The following is a 15744-nucleotide window of genomic DNA, read 5'->3' on the forward strand; positions in this document are numbered from 1 at the left end:
AACAACAAAACATATCTGTGAAACCTACTGTGTGTATTGCCCATTAGTTAACTATACTGTGTTTATTAGTCATAGGATGGCAATGGAACTGCAATATGGATGGGCCATATTGTGTCTAGTGGCCATAAGTTGGCCCTACTGTGTCTAGTAGCCCATAAGATGGCCCTGTGTCTATTGGTCATAAGATGGCCCTACTGTTTCTAGTAGCCATAAGATGGCCCTACTGTGTCTAGTGGTCATAAGATGGTCCTACTGTGTCTAGTGGCCATAAGATGGCCCTACTTTGTCTAGTGGTCATAAGATGGCCCTACTGTGTCTATTGCCCATAAGATGGCCCTACTGTTTCTAGTGGTCATAAGATGGCCCTACTGTGTCTATTGGCCATAAGATGGCCCTACTGTTTCTAGTGGTCATAAGATGGCCCTACTGTGTCTAGTGGCCATAAAATGGCCCTACTGTTTCTAGTGGTCATACGATGGCTCTACTGTGTCTATTAGCCATAAGATGGCCCTACTGTGTCTAGTGGCCATAAGATGGCCCTACTGTTTCTAGTGGTCATAAGATGGCCCTACTGTGTCTAGTGGCCATAAAATGGCCCTACTGTGTCTAGTGGTCATAAGATGGCCCTACTGTGTCTAGTGGTCATAAGATGGCCCTACTGTGTCTAGTGGTCATAAGATGGCCCTACTGTGTCTATTGCCCATAAGATGGCCCTACTGTTTCTAGTGGTCATAAGATGGCCCTACTGTGTCTATTGGCCATAAGATGGCCCTACTGTTTCTAGTGGCCATAAGATGGCCCTACTGTGTCTAGTGGCCATAAGATGGCCCTACTGTGTCTATTGGTCATAAGATGGCCCTACTGTGTCATTGGTAATAAGATGGCCCTACTGTGTCTATTGGTCACAAGATGGCCCTACTGTGTCTAGTGGTCATAAGATGGCCCTACTGTGTCTATTGGCCATAAGATGGCCCTACTATTTCTAGTGGCCATAAGATGGCCCTACTGTGTCTATTGGTCATAAGATGGCCCTACTGTTTCTAGTGGTCATAAGATGGCCCTACTGTGTCTAGTGGTCATAAGATGGCCCTACTGTGTCTAGTGGTCATAAGATGGCCCTACTATTTCTAGTGGCCATAAGATGGCCCTACTGTGTCTATTGGTCATAAGATGGCCCTACTGTGTCTATTGGTCATAAGATGGCCCTACTGTGTATATTACAGCCTCACTGATGCATCAGTATAAACTAAGTGCACATCTAAAGCTGTTATGTAACATTTATACATTTATTTGTTAATGTTTAAAGGTCCATATTAAGTGTGGTGGAATTTCCCTCCAGGAGCAGCTTGCGGTGCGACAATTTACAATGACAACTTGGGTAGTATTTGTATTTCTTCAGACTTCTAAGGGACTAGCCATTCCCCCCATGTCCATGGGCCACACCAAACAAATACCCGACATAACTTTTTTTTCATAAATTAGATTTAATAGCATTAAGTAAAGGAAGACTTCCAGAGTTACACACACCAACATTATCATCAAGATTTAAAGCCCATATGCCAACTCCACCCAAATTTTGAGATTTCATCCATGAAATCTGTGAAAGAGAAAAGAAACATGAGAAGTCAACATTTTTTAACTTGTAAAATGTTGACTAAGGGAATATGGATTATTTTTAAATCTACAATGAACCTTTTGTATTGCAGTTTGTTCATCTTCATAAGCAACCCAAGTTTTATTAGCATACAAATACGCTGCTCCATTTGTGTCATCAGTTACAGTTTTAGCTCCATTATGTTATACATTTTTTAAAACAGTTTAAATAAGGTAAAAAAGCAATACAAAGCCTAGTTGAGAAAATACTTGAAAATATGATACTAACATCTGGATATAAATAAATACCACGAAAGCCTCTGAAGGGCCCAGGTTCTCCTTTGCCCACTGCTGGAGAATGTAAACTATGTTGCTTCATGTCTGCTAATGTCCATGAGCGTCCATATATTGGAATGCCCATCAACAATTTATTTAATGGCATACCTTGATTTATATAGTAAATTTAGCATCTCACTCTGAAAAAAAAAATTTTTTAATGGCTACACTACACCATAAGCAGCAGGAAAGAGAACATGTAAGGGAAGTAACTAATGACAATATATATATATATATATATTATATAGATATATATATATATATATATATATATATATATATAAATATATATATATATCATAAAAATAAGATAATCAGAAAATAATGCAGTCAGACAATTTCCCCTATGCCAATATTGTGACATTTTTTTTTACTTTCCTAATCAAAAGAATATTATTCCTACCAACAACAACATCTACATGTTATGTACACAAAAATGTGTGTTTATTACCGTAGACAAAAACTTGTTTTCCCTGGTGGTGTAAAGAGTTGGACTGTTATATCCTGTTGTATTATCGACTCCCTCGATGAATAAATGGAAGTCATATGGTCATGGCAGTCATAAAATCCCATATTCCTATAATATGAATGTGAACATAATAGCTGAGTATTAGTACAATAATGATCAATGTTATTATTTATTTCGACACATAAAGGAAAATTATATTTTGTCATTTTAGAAAAAGTAATTTAAATTTTTTAAATGAACTTATTGTTATGAACAGTAATAAACAAAAAATTCCAAATGTTTTTACTTTGCAAGAGTGTTGGTATCAAAACCTTGAACCAAGCTGGACTATTAGGCAGTGGCAGCAGACATAATTAAGTCATACTTGTTCAAAGCATCTTTAAATATCTAAAAATGAATATATAAACTATTATATAAAAATAATTCAATACGTTTTTTTAAAAAAACAAACACTTTTTACACTAAAAGATTTAATTATTATGTCATTGTGCTAAACTTTTTGAGCAATTCTACCACATCTTATACCAATAAGGTAAGCGTTCAAAGTAAACTTTTTTTTATACTTTTTATTTTGAAAATTATATATTGCATTTACCAAAGAGAATAAGTGTTTTAAAAAAAATGACAGCATACTTCTATAAACTGAATGAAATTGTCCTTGTCAACTGCTTTTGGAAATTCCCAATCCAAGTCTACTCCATTCAAAGCCAAAGGCTTGTAGAAAATGATACTGATGTTTGGGAAAAAGCTATTTAAAAAAAAAATTTAATTGTTATTATTATAGTTTGTATTGAACTAAACTGGACTATAATACTATTTAAAATACAAACTTAAAAAATTAGTTTCCATAGTTTTCAATCAGAAAGTAAGACTAAATGCATATTGCTTAACTCTATGAAGTGGTGTGATGGATTTTCCACAAACACATTTGAAATATCCACAAGGGTTTATTATTCTAAACATGTACCAGACTAGGCTCTTATAAATTATTGGTGTGCTGGGAATGGTATGATAATGGTTCAAGTTTAAACTGGAGAAGGAAAACATGGTCTGGACTATTTGACTCAGGAAATAAATATCAATAGGAGTGTGATGATGCTAGTTATAAATAGGTTAGAGGTCAAGCAGGTGAGAGATAGAATAGCGTCAGGTCAGGGTAGAAATAGGTATTTAAGGTGGGGACATTGGTCAGTCATGGGAGAACCAATAGAAATTTATAGCAGGAGATGACCAGTCACGTTGTGATGGTCAGCTGATCATGGACTTGTGGGCAGTTGCAGTAGAGTGTTAGCGGTTGTGAACGTGTTAAGGAAGCTTGTTGCAAGTTAGTTATTGTTAGGAGTATTGTTAGTCTGTAGTCTATACTATAGTATAGATTAGTTAGATAGGAGTTAGGAGATCAATTTGCAATGTAAATAAAGAACATTATAGTTTTGCCTTGAATTGGACCTTTTGTGTTTGCTTCCATCAACTAAACTGTTTCAGGCTACATTTTAAAGAAGACAATAACATGGTATGATCCATGGAAGTGTATTCAGTATACAATATACACTACCCTATAATAGATACATATATATCTCCCAAAAACCCTCCCATCACAAGGAGAAAAAGATTTATTAAATCAGACAATTAGTTTTTGTAACCTTTTCCTGATGTTTTAAAACAATACTAAAAAATCAACACTGATTTCATTACCTTTTCATGACTTCTGGCCCAGGCATGTACAACTGTATCAAATCCTTGTTGTAATGACAATAATACTTTCAAATCTGGGATTTCTCTTTTTCAGTTGCACAAGAGTTCTAAGAATTAAAACAATAAACACATCTTTTTAAAAATATCAGTAACAGAACTTCTAGGGCCACTCAGACTCAGAGTTTCTTCCCAGGCATCTCTTCCCCCCCCCCACCCCAAACAAGATTGAATGTATATAGTTAAACATATACTTTTACTAGTGTCCGCCCCTCCCCCCCCCCCCCCCCCCCCCCGAAAATGTTGACCCCCCCCGAAAATATCAAGCGCCCCCCCCCCCCCCCCCAGGAGTAAAAAGTCTGGGAAGAAACACTGATGCCACTGAACATAGCATTGGGTGGGTTTTTTTATTGGGGGGGTGGGGGGGGGGGGGAAATAGCCATTTAGTTGTGACAAAATCTGATCTGAATTAAATTTAAAGGCTCTATTTTCGTACTTCTTGATACTGATTGTAAGTTTTCAAAAATTTTCTTACTATCACCAGGCAGACCACTAAATTAAGAGGAACCCCACAAGGAAAGTGTAAAAGAGGTCAACAAAGAAACACCTGGAAACAGGACCTTGAGGCTGACACCATAAAGAGGGCAACACATGGAGTCAAGTTGAAAAGATGGCACAGGATAGAGGACTCTGGAGTTCTGTAGTTGGTGGCCCACACCCCAGCAGAAATAGATGGCCAGCGATGATGATGAAAATATTGCATAAACATTTTAAAAACTTTATAAAAAATCTTCCATGTCTTTTAGAAATCATTGATATAGCCAAAAAGGTGGGTCAAAATATGTTCATACTACAGTGTTTCTTCCAGACTTTTTTTCCGGGGGGGGGGGGGGGGCACTTGATATTTTGGGGAGGCGGTCAACATTTCCAGAGGGGGGGTGGGTAGGGGGGGCAGAATACTAGTAAAAAGTATATTTTTACTATATAAATTCCATCTCGTTCGGGGGTGGTGGCAGTAGAAGAGATGCCTGGAGAGAGAAACTCTGTGTTCATACATGAGTGAAAGCACATTGTATCTGGACCATTTAGGTGAAAAGGAGGGGGGGTGCATGGACCTAAGGTGATTCGTGTAAGAAGTTATGTGCTCTATCATCATACATCTCCTTGACTCAATAATGTATCCAACTGTTTCAAATGCTCTACTTATAGTTTTGAACATCCGAAGACTTAGTTGGCTTGATTCCTTGCTGTGTTATAGTTCCAAAGGCATAAATCAAATGTGTACAGAGATCAGCTGGTACTTGTGATGGCAGGAAAGTAGGAGGTTGCAGTAAAATAACAGACAAAAGCTTTGCTTGTTGTAGCATTGTGTCTAGCAGCTGAAAGAATGTTATGTTAGTTTTTTTTTAAACATCCACTGTCAGGAAACCAGTTTCATAAAAAACATACTGTCCCCAGTTATAGGTCCCCAGAATTAATATTGTGGACTAAGTGATTAATTATCTTGAATTTACATTACACATCAAGAGCAGTGTGATGCAATTTTAGTGAATTTAGACCCCCCCCCCCCCCACATGACTCCCTCCTAAATTAAGTTAGTTACAACTATTGTGATTAACATTCTTGTAAACACAGAAATACATGCACACACACATAGCATACCATGTAAACTGTTGAGAAGTGTCATGGATAGCATGGTGGTCAATGCTATAGCCCATGCCATTTTTTTTTCTGCAAGGGTAAAGCTTATTCTTGATGTAGAATTGTAGCTGGCAGCTCAGTGAGTGTTACATTCGTTTTTATTTTCAACCTTCAAATTTCATGAAACTGGGTTAATAACAATGATATATTGTCTCATATTGTTAAAATAAATGACTCAAGTATTTATAAGTTCAACGTATAATAGAACTAGATCCAGATCACTAAACTTAACTAAACTATCATTTTCTTATGTCCAACCCTAGGGACTATACGGGGATAGGCCAGCTCATTTCTGGCCCTAGAAAAACCCTGAAAAACCATATGACATAGATGAGCTTTATATAGAATCTATAGCCGTGCAACCTAACACACCTATTTTTGGACAAATCTACTGAAAAACACAGGTAAAAACGTATGTACTGAAACAGCGTGCGTTCTATTTTTATTCTGAACCTTGCACAGTGAGAATTAAATCCTAACTGGATGATTAAATTGATAATCAATCCGTCAAAGAAAAAATGTATCCAAATATTCACACTAGATCTATATATTGTACGTTATTTTTTACGTAGTATTGTACTTTGATAGAAAAACAAACCTTCAAAATAACTAATAAATGAAAGAACATAGGCGAATAAGCGTCGAAATTCTTCTGGTGTCAGGAGCGATTAATGTAAAAAAAATCATATCAACACGAAACACCAGGAAGCTTAACACTAAATACTCAAGTAATGAAAGTCTGGTATTTCCCGCGTATAGACACACTTATGTTAAGCTTTCCTGTTTATCTAGATCTGGTAAAGATTTATATAAGAAGTCATTCATTTATGACACCCATAAAAATTCCGGATTTTTACCCCCTCCCACGCGTCCAATTTCGATGTCCCCCCCCCCCCCATGTGTACAACAAGGTACACTTATTAAACCTTTCTACTACTGTTTTTCAATACATTCGGTAATAATGTTTCATGTTTATTATTAGGCCTTAATATCACAAGTGAATCTAGAGTGAATTTGTGTGTGTGTGTGGGGGGGGGGGGGAATGTTAAAGGTGTTATTCTCTGTACTCGTAGGATGTAATAATTACTAATAGCATTTATAAGATTAATATGTCGCAAGGCCTCCTTGGGTTCGTACCTCTATTTCTGTTTAATTCATCGGTACTTTTTTAAATTAAATGACGTCACACTCCAGAAGGTCGACGTTAATAATGGTGGCCGGAAAGAACCGCAACGGAAAAAAGCGCAACGGAAAAAAGAGCAAAACAAAAAGCGCAACGGAAAAAAGCGCACACGGAAAAAAGCGCAAAGAGAAAAAAGCGCACACAGAAAAAAGCGCAAAGAGAAAAAGCGCAAACAGAAAAAAGCGCAAAGAGAAAAAAGCGCACACAGAAAAAAGCGCAAACAGAAAAAAACGGAAACGGAAAAAAGCGCAAAGAGAAAAAAGCGCAAACGGAAAAAAAGCGCAAACAGAAAAAAGCGCACACGGAAAAAAGCGCAAACGGAAAAAAGCGCAAACGGAAAAAAGCGCAAACGGAAAAAAGCGCAAACAGAAAAAAGCGCAAACGGAAAAAAGCGCAAACAGAAAAAAAACGCACACAGAAAAAAAGCGCAAACAGAAAAAAGCGCAAACGGAAAAAAGCGCAAACAGAAAAAAGCGCACACAGAAAAAAGCGCAAACGGAAAAAAAGCGCAAACAGAAACAGAAAAATGCGCAACCAGAAAAAACACAACGAAAAATGTGCAAAAGAGAAATTTAGCACAAAGACCATATGGACTAGATGACACATTTATACATGACTGTTAGGGCTGCTGTGAGAGTGTCGTGTTTGATCACGTGATCTACTACCATTTAAAGCGTACCACTCACCCACACATCCATCCACCCACCCACACACCCATCCATCCACCCACCCACACATCCATCCACCCACCGACACATCCACCCACCCACCCACCCACACATCCACCCACCCATCCACACATCCACCACCCATCCACACATCCACCCACCCACCCACACACCCCATCCATCCACCCACCCACACATCCATCCACCCACCCACCCACACACCCATCCATCCACCCACCCACACATCCATCCACCCACCCACCCACACATCCACCCACCCATCCACACATCCACCCACCCATCCACACATCCACCCACCCACCCACACACCCATCCATCCACCCACCCACACATCCATCCACCCACCCACCCACACACCCATCCATCCCACCCACCCACACATCCATCCACCCACCGACACATCCACCCACCCACACATCCACCCACCCCATCCACACATCCACCCACCCATCCACACATCCACCCACCCACCCACCCACACACCCATCCATCCACCCACCCACACATCCATCCACCCACCGACACATCCACCACCCACCCACCCACCACACATCTACCCACCCACCCACACATCCATCCACCCACCCACACATCCATCCACCCACCCACACTGCATATAAGTATTCGCATAGATTTAGAGTAGCGTCCCTTTTGTTTACATGTTTTCATTACCCTTCAAAACAAAAGTCTATTTTAGTTATATTGAGATTAAAGAATGTAAATAAATAGTATACACAATTCTGTAGAATAGGAACGATTGGGAGGGAAGTGACATTTAGCGCAAGAAATTTAGAGGTTAGGTAGGGTATAATAAATGGTGGGGTTAGGAAAGTTAAGGGGTCCATTCTCTAATAGGCAATCTTTGTCTCTTTCGTACTTTCGTGTTGGTTTATTGGTCGAACCTGTCCTCGCCTCACATCACAACAGTTGGGTGACGCTTACCGTGTAATGTTAAAATAAATAGCATGTAATTGAGTTAGTTCGAAGTGAGTTTTCATACAAGCCCAACGCACTAATTAAGGTTGTCGCAAAATGTAACATATATGTAACATATGTCAATGATGTCAATGAATTTTCATTAAAAAAAAGATGTCTAGTACAGTTTACGAAACTTACGAACTTCGCCGATACTTTTTTGGTGGGTAGTTTGGTAAGTATGTAGGCGGGTAGGTGGGTAAGTGGGTAAGTGGGTAGGTGGGTAGTTAGGTAGGTAGGTAGGTAGGTGGGTAGGTGGGTAGTAGGTAGGTAGGTAGGTGCGTCATGATGTGAAAAAATATTAAATACAAAATTGTTATTTTGGTGCGAATGAATGTTGTTACGAGAGATATGACGAATGCATGTTTGATGACGCGGATGAAAGAGAGTGAAGTTTTGCCATAGGAACTGGTTGTTATAGTATGCAAGCTAGGTAGTTCGGACTAGGGAGAATGTGAAAGATACTTCGTGTAATGTCGATAGTTTTATGTTTATACGAGAATAGTAGTTGAATAATTATTGACCAAGAAAATAATAGGCATTGTGTAAAGTGATTATCGCCTGTATCGTGGTGATGGGAATGCAGATGGTAGTGGTACGCTTTAAATGGTAGTAGATCACGTGATCAAACACGACACTCTCACAGCAGCCCTAACAGTCATGTATAAATGTGTCATCTAGTCCATATGGTCTTTGTGCTAAATTTCTCTTTTGCACATTTTTCGTTGTGTTTTTTCTGGTTGCGCATTTTTCTGTTTCTGTTTGCGCTTTTTTCCGTTTGCGCTTTTTTCTGTGTGCGCTTTTTTCTGTTTGCGCTTTTTTTCCGTTTGCGCTTTTTTCTGTTTGCGCTTTTTTCTGTGTGCGTTTTTTTCTGTTTGCGCTTTTTTTCCGTTTGCGCTTTTTTCTGTTTGCGCTTTTTTCCGTTTGCGCTTTTTTCCGTTTGCGCTTTTTTCCGTGTGCGCTTTTTTCTGTTTGCGCTTTTTTCCGTTTGCGCTTTTTTCTCTTTGCGCTTTTTTCCGTTTGCGTTTTTTTTCTGTTTGCGCTTTTTTCTGTGTGCGCTTTTTTCTCTTTGCGCTTTTTTCTGTTTGCGCTTTTTTCTGTTTGCGCTTTTTTCCGTGTGCGCTTTTTTCTCTTTGCGCTTTTTTCCGTTTGCGCTTTTTTCTGTTTGCGCTTTTTTCTGTGTGCGCTTTTTTCTCTTTGCGCTTTTTTCCGTTTGCGCTTTTTGCGCTTTTTTCTGTGTGCGCTTTTTTCTCTTTGCGCTTTTTTCCATGTGCGCTTATTTTTATCCTCGTTCCTAAAGACTCATATGTTTTATGTTAACTACAACTAGTGTACAACCGTTTAGTAGAATTATACAAATTCATTATGTAAAAAAGTAAGGTGATATATCATTTGGTGAGGTAAAATTCAATGTTAAATAACTTTCTTTAATCCCCACGTATGTCTTTATGTACGAACTTTTTATACAATCATCCTGTCAGTATCAACATCTGCATCAACATTCCTGCAAAAATCCTTGCTTCCCCTCATTATATTCTATATTATTATTTATTAGCACCCGTAGGCCTATCAACATTCCTGCTAGTATGATTATCTGTATCAACATTATTGCTAGTATCATAACCTGTATCAACATTCTTGCCAGCATTAGAACCTACATCAAGATTGTTGTTAAAATTTACACCTGTTGCTGACTTAGTTTTTGGGGCGCGGGATTGTCCACACTACCGCCTAGACGCCTCAAGACTCGCTGTGTGAAAGCCTTGCGTGCATGTTAATTGATACTGGGGTAGAACACCCCTCGGCGCCCGCACGATTGTTTCACTACCGCCCGGTGCTACCCTTGGTTTGTTTACTTATTGAATGCCGCTAGTGTAGTGTGCTCTTTAAAACGAATATAGGTGCCATAGTCTTATAGGGGAGCCCGACCGCCGGACGCCGAAGTTGTTGCAGTTTTGACAGTTGTATTAGGTAGTACCCCTGACCCACTAAGCAGGACGCTCAATCAAGTAGCCGCTGGAAACTCTGTTCGCCTATTAGCTAAATACAATTAATTCAATTAGTAATAACACAGATAGTTACCTCACAAGTTAAAGACAGTTACAAATACTATGGACGTTTCGACCCAAGGTCTTCGTCAGCACACAACAGTGTGGTTACAGATTCCAGGGGTCGGCAACCTGCGGCTCGCGAGCCGCATGCGGCTCTTTTGATATCAAGATGCGGCTCTCCAGCTCCTTGCACAAATACTAATAATCTTAATAAAAAAAAAATATTTGAAATAAAAAAATGTTAGTGGCTCTTTAAAACCAGGGAAATTTTGAAAATTGTAACTTTTGGCTCTTCCGCTTCAAAAGGTTGCCGACCCTTGGATTAGACAAAAAAAGACAAACAGTAACTGTCTTTAACTTGTGAGGTAACTATAACACTATCCTGTTTTATTACTAATTGTGCGCCTAAGCGTATTTTATTTATAACACGGGTTATGTCCAAGGTATTATATATTGACCGAACTCTAAATAACTCAAACCCTATAATTCACCATTAACACCAGTGGTTTTTTTTTTTGTTTTTTTTACCGACCCCCATAGTTTTATAAGTACATTCACAGAACCCTACTTCTTAATAGTTCTATCGTCCACACGAACAAAATCTGTTCGTGAATCACAAGAGTCTCCGCCGAACCTCTGAGACTGTTCGCCAAATCCCTGGGGCTCGATCGAACCCAGATTAAGAACCACTGGTTTAAATAAGAATAAATCTAAACCTAAGAAGCGTCACAGTGCAATTTCGGATGGGGGGGGGGGGGGGGGGGGGGGTCGGCACCTGGTGGACATCGTTCTATTGCTAATTGCGTCCACCTCCTCCCCTAAAGGTCAGAGCCCGGGGCGCCCTCTCAGCACCCGCGGTCTCGAAATAATCTATAAAGTAATGATTATTATTAAAGACCTTATTTGGTAGTGGTGGGGTGGTGTTGAGGGGGGGGGGGGGGGGGGAGAGACTTTAGCTTAAACTAAGTCATATCCGTTCTTATTCTGGTAACTATCCGCCACCGTCTAGGGGGGGGGGGGGTCTAACAAAAAATAACGAGAGCTGGCAAGAAACATTGTTACATTTACAAATAGAATCTAGTTTCTGGTTTTTCTAAGAACATTAGGTTTGTGACGCAAGGTAATATTACTTTAGATGAAAATCCCCCCCCCCCCCGTTAGAATCTAGATCTAGGATCTAGATCTAGATTCTAGACCTAAATTATAGATCAAAATTAATTTAATTTCTTATAATTGGTTGTTTTGTTGCCAAAAATCTGGCGTAGTCCAATATAAAAAATAAACAGTACTCATTAGGCCTAAAGTTATACTAGAAGACTAGATCTAGTAACTAAACTAGTTATACTACTGTTATACACTAGGCCCTACATTACTATAACTATACCTATACACTACTATACAGTATACAGTAACAGTAGGCCGATACGAATACGTTATTATACTAATATACAGTGTACTATACTGTTATTACTAGATTCTAGATCTATTAATAAAAAAATTATTAGGGGCCAACGTAAAATCGCCCGCGACTTGTAATGTGAAAAACAGGTGACTCCTTAAATTTAATAATTTTAATAATTATTTCACATTTTGAGGAGGATTTTTATGTTTTTTAAAATACAAAAAGGTTTCCTTGTTTCATTTATGTAGGCCTACCTGTTTTTAAAAACAATTGAATTAAAACTTTTCAGTAATAAAATTTATTTATTAAATAAATGAAGACTAGCGATGTTTCCAACAGATGCAACCATGCTCATTTACTATTAGCAGCCGTCTAGGTCTAGATCTAATAATAAATTAATTATAATATACTAACTAAGTAACTTACTGGTAACTAGGCCTAATGTCCCTAATGATTATCCAATAGGCCTATAAAGTAAAAATAATTGAATTGATTCTAGAGTAAATAAATCTAATGACACAAAATAATGACGTCATCAATAAAAAACACTAATATTACCGCCTAATTTCAAGCATCTAACGTCTACCATCCCTCCTCGCCCAAACTAAATATAACTTTATAGAAAATATACCTATACTTTTAGTCATCCCTTCCCCGGATAAAAAAGTCTGAAAGAAACACCATCTGCATGATTGAGGTTTACTGGCCAAAAGTAAGAAGTGGGTCTAGATAATAGTAGTAGGGTCTAACTTTAGAGTGTATGATCTACAAATTCGACCAGTGTTTCTTTCAGACATCTTTATCCGGGGGGGGGGGGGGGGGGGGGGGGGGGGGGGGAAACGACACTTGTAAAAGTACATTTTCTATATAAATTATAGTTTGTTATTTGCAGATCAAGGTTAAATCCTGTTAAAATGCTGATTATGGATAAAATCTGTTTTCAATGACATTTTTTGTTTCCTATTAAATTTGAAGTTGAGTTGGAGATTTTAATTTCAGTTAAGAGAAAAAGACAACACTATCAACATAGTGCTTGTTGTATTTCTCTCTCAACAGGCCATTTATCTAGTTAGTAATAGTATTATAGTATAGTAAAATAGTTCAATCTGGATTAGATAAAATTAGTTTACAATTGTGGTTTGATACATTAAAAATATATCTTTGCAGTTGTACAAGAATACAATGCAGCTGTCATTACTGCTGAAACATCTGAAAGATTTGAAACATCATATAGAGGAATCCATTGAAATCGTTCAATCAAAAGCGACAAAGGTGCAGGGAGAAGTTGATGACCAATGTAAAGAAATTATAGACAGTTGTAAAAAGCATTTATCAGATTTGTATCAAATTGTGGATAATTCCGACGATGTCTCCCATGCCTCATTAGTTGCAAAATTAGATTCTCATCATCATGGCAATGTGTCTGAGATTAGTTTCATTGATCATAAAGCAACAATGGGTCAGGAGAATAACCAAGGAAATGAAACAAATGATTTTGATGATCTAAATGATGTCAACTATGATGATTTCTTTAGCCAAGAAGAGATAAAATACCCTGTAAATTGTGTTAACAAAGCTGATAATTCTGAAAGGAAAATTCAGGTGAGGATTATTTAAAAAAATGGTGTTTAGTTGCAAGCTTGAAAGATGACACTTAAAACTAAAATTATTTCAAGCTAGTCTGTTACTTGGAAGAGACTAAAATTGTTTTCATTCTTACTATTGTTACTATTATTATGTTTATTTTTTTTTTTAAATCTAGGCATGATTTTAATATAAGCTATACCTTTAAACGTTATGCTCGTTATAAAGGTTTATTTTAATGTTTTAGTAAGACCATATTATTATAAGTTTTTATAAAGAAAATGTCATAATAATGATGACCAGGGTGGCCCATCTGATATTGATGTAGAACGTGCTATTAGAATTGAAAATTCCATTTTACAAGAAAGCTGTTCTAAAGATGAGAGTTTCAATGATGATGATTTCACCGATGAAGCACTTGAGGTTGGTATCATAATTTAACTATAGGTCTAATTCAGGTCTAGTTATACTTATACACATAAATAAGTCAATTCTAAATATTTAAAATACCCAAGTTTAGAAGTATTTTCCTCTTTGCCATCAGTAGATCGTACTTAGTAAATAATAATATTTTGAGTAGAAACATTCAGTAATCATAAACATTTACTAAAATGGCTATTTTTTATTTACTAAAGATGATTGATGAAGCTGAAAGGAACTTGTTAGAGACTGACACATGTAGTGATTTTTCTGTTGATGGCGATTTAGGTATCTTTTAAAAAATTCTTTTTTCTATTTCTCTTTGTCAAATAAAAAAGTTCATTCTGTCTGTCTTAGATATTTAAGATGTGCAATGAATTTAATATCAATAACTGTTGTTGTAGTATATTTGTGGTTTTTTTTCTGATTGTTTTAGTTTCAATTTTGATATATTTTATGAATTGGTTTTTAAAAGCCAAGTATAAATTTGAATGATCTAATAATATGCTAAATTAATAAACTTGTTTGATGTTTAATTAAAACAATTTAGATGACGACATCAACCAGCCAAGTGATTCATTATATCTTGATGTATTAAAACAATACTTTGGTTACTCAAATTTTAGGCCGTAAGTTTTCCTTGATAACATATTTCTAGTTACTGATTAATGTACGTTTGAATATCCATTTTAAAACATAAAATATTTTTCCATTTTGCTTATACAGAATGCAGTGGAAGATAATAAATTCTGTTTTGAATGAGAAAAGAGATAACTGTGTCATTATGGCTACAGGTGATTCACATTATACAGCTATAATTGTATGAGACTTATGCCTTATGTTATGTCTGCTTCACTTAAATTAAAGGAAAAGATTACTTTTTAATATATTTATGTGTATTGTTAACAGGTTATGGAAAGAGCCTCACATTTCAATTTCCATCAGTGTTTACAAAGCGGGTATCTATTATTATAAGTCCGCTGATATCCTTAATGGAAGATCAAGTCCATGGACTAAAGTAAATTCTATTTTTTAATGTTGGCTTTATAAAATTGTGTTTTTAAAATTAGAGTTTTTGAAAAAAAAGTAACTGCTTAATTTGTTGTCCACAGAGCATCTAACATTGAGGCATGTTTTTTAGGATCAGCTCAAAAAGATACAGCATCAATTAAGCAGGAAATGTTTTCTGGGAAATATCGTCTCATATATGTAACTCCAGAATATGCTATTACAGCTTTATCTGATTTTCATAGGCTGGATCAGGATATTGGTCAGAAACTAAAACAAGTCTAAATAGTTAATAGTTTTATTAAGTGTACCAAAAACTTCAGTGTTTACTATTGTTAATCTTCATGTGCTCAGCAATCAAAATACATTCAATTACACTGATAAAAAAGTTTATAAACAAATTGATTTTTGTTATTTTAGGCATAGATCTAATAGCTGTAGATGAAGCACACTGTGTCTCACAATGGGGCCATGATTTTCGATCATCCTACAGACAACTTGGAATGCTAAAAAGCCATTTTCCCAAAGTAACTTAATATTATTTTGTAAATTAAAAAGCATAATGTCGCACGTACAAAAATTCATATACTACACACACACACACGCTCATATATGGATGAATTTATGTAAATAAATATCAA

At 36.9% G+C, this 15744-nt stretch overlaps 1 protein-coding gene, 1 long non-coding RNA gene and 1 pseudogene across 4 annotated transcripts in view; 1 reads left to right on the forward strand and 2 right to left on the reverse strand.

Moving 5' to 3' along the window:
• Window positions 1-882: 882 nt before the first annotated feature.
• Window positions 883-2510, reverse strand: LOC131957749 (chitotriosidase-1-like; annotated as a pseudogene).
• A 1561-nt stretch (window positions 2511-4071) lies between these two features.
• LOC131957748 (uncharacterized) lies at window positions 4072-5906 on the reverse strand. Its single transcript, XR_009389130.1, has 3 exons — window positions 5753-5906; window positions 5294-5469; window positions 4072-4200 (listed from the first exon to the last, which is right to left on the reverse strand). It is a non-coding gene; the product is annotated as an uncharacterized LOC131957748 (long non-coding RNA).
• A 5881-nt stretch (window positions 5907-11787) lies between these two features.
• Window positions 11788-15744, forward strand: part of LOC131957746 (ATP-citrate synthase) — a 44464-nt gene continuing 40507 nt past the window's right edge. The window contains exons 1-9 of one of the 3 annotated variants that reach the window (XR_009389129.1): window positions 11788-11809; window positions 13259-13693; window positions 13979-14098; window positions 14311-14383; window positions 14646-14724; window positions 14822-14889; window positions 15005-15113; window positions 15208-15365; window positions 15524-15630. The gene's annotated coding sequence lies outside the window, so the exon portion shown is untranslated. Of the gene's footprint in view, window positions 11810-12036; window positions 12143-12172; window positions 12238-13258; window positions 13694-13978; window positions 14099-14310; window positions 14384-14645; window positions 14725-14821; window positions 14890-15004; window positions 15114-15207; window positions 15366-15523; window positions 15631-15744 lie in introns of those variants that run through there. The other 2 variants (XR_009389127.1, XR_009389128.1) reach the window with 2 other exon arrangements.

Source organism: Physella acuta, unplaced genomic scaffold (assembly GCF_028476545.2).
Source record: "Physella acuta isolate Inbredline_101_S28 unplaced genomic scaffold, ASM2847654v3 ptg001261l, whole genome shotgun sequence".
Classification (NCBI taxonomy): domain Eukaryota; kingdom Metazoa; phylum Mollusca; class Gastropoda; family Physidae; genus Physella; species Physella acuta.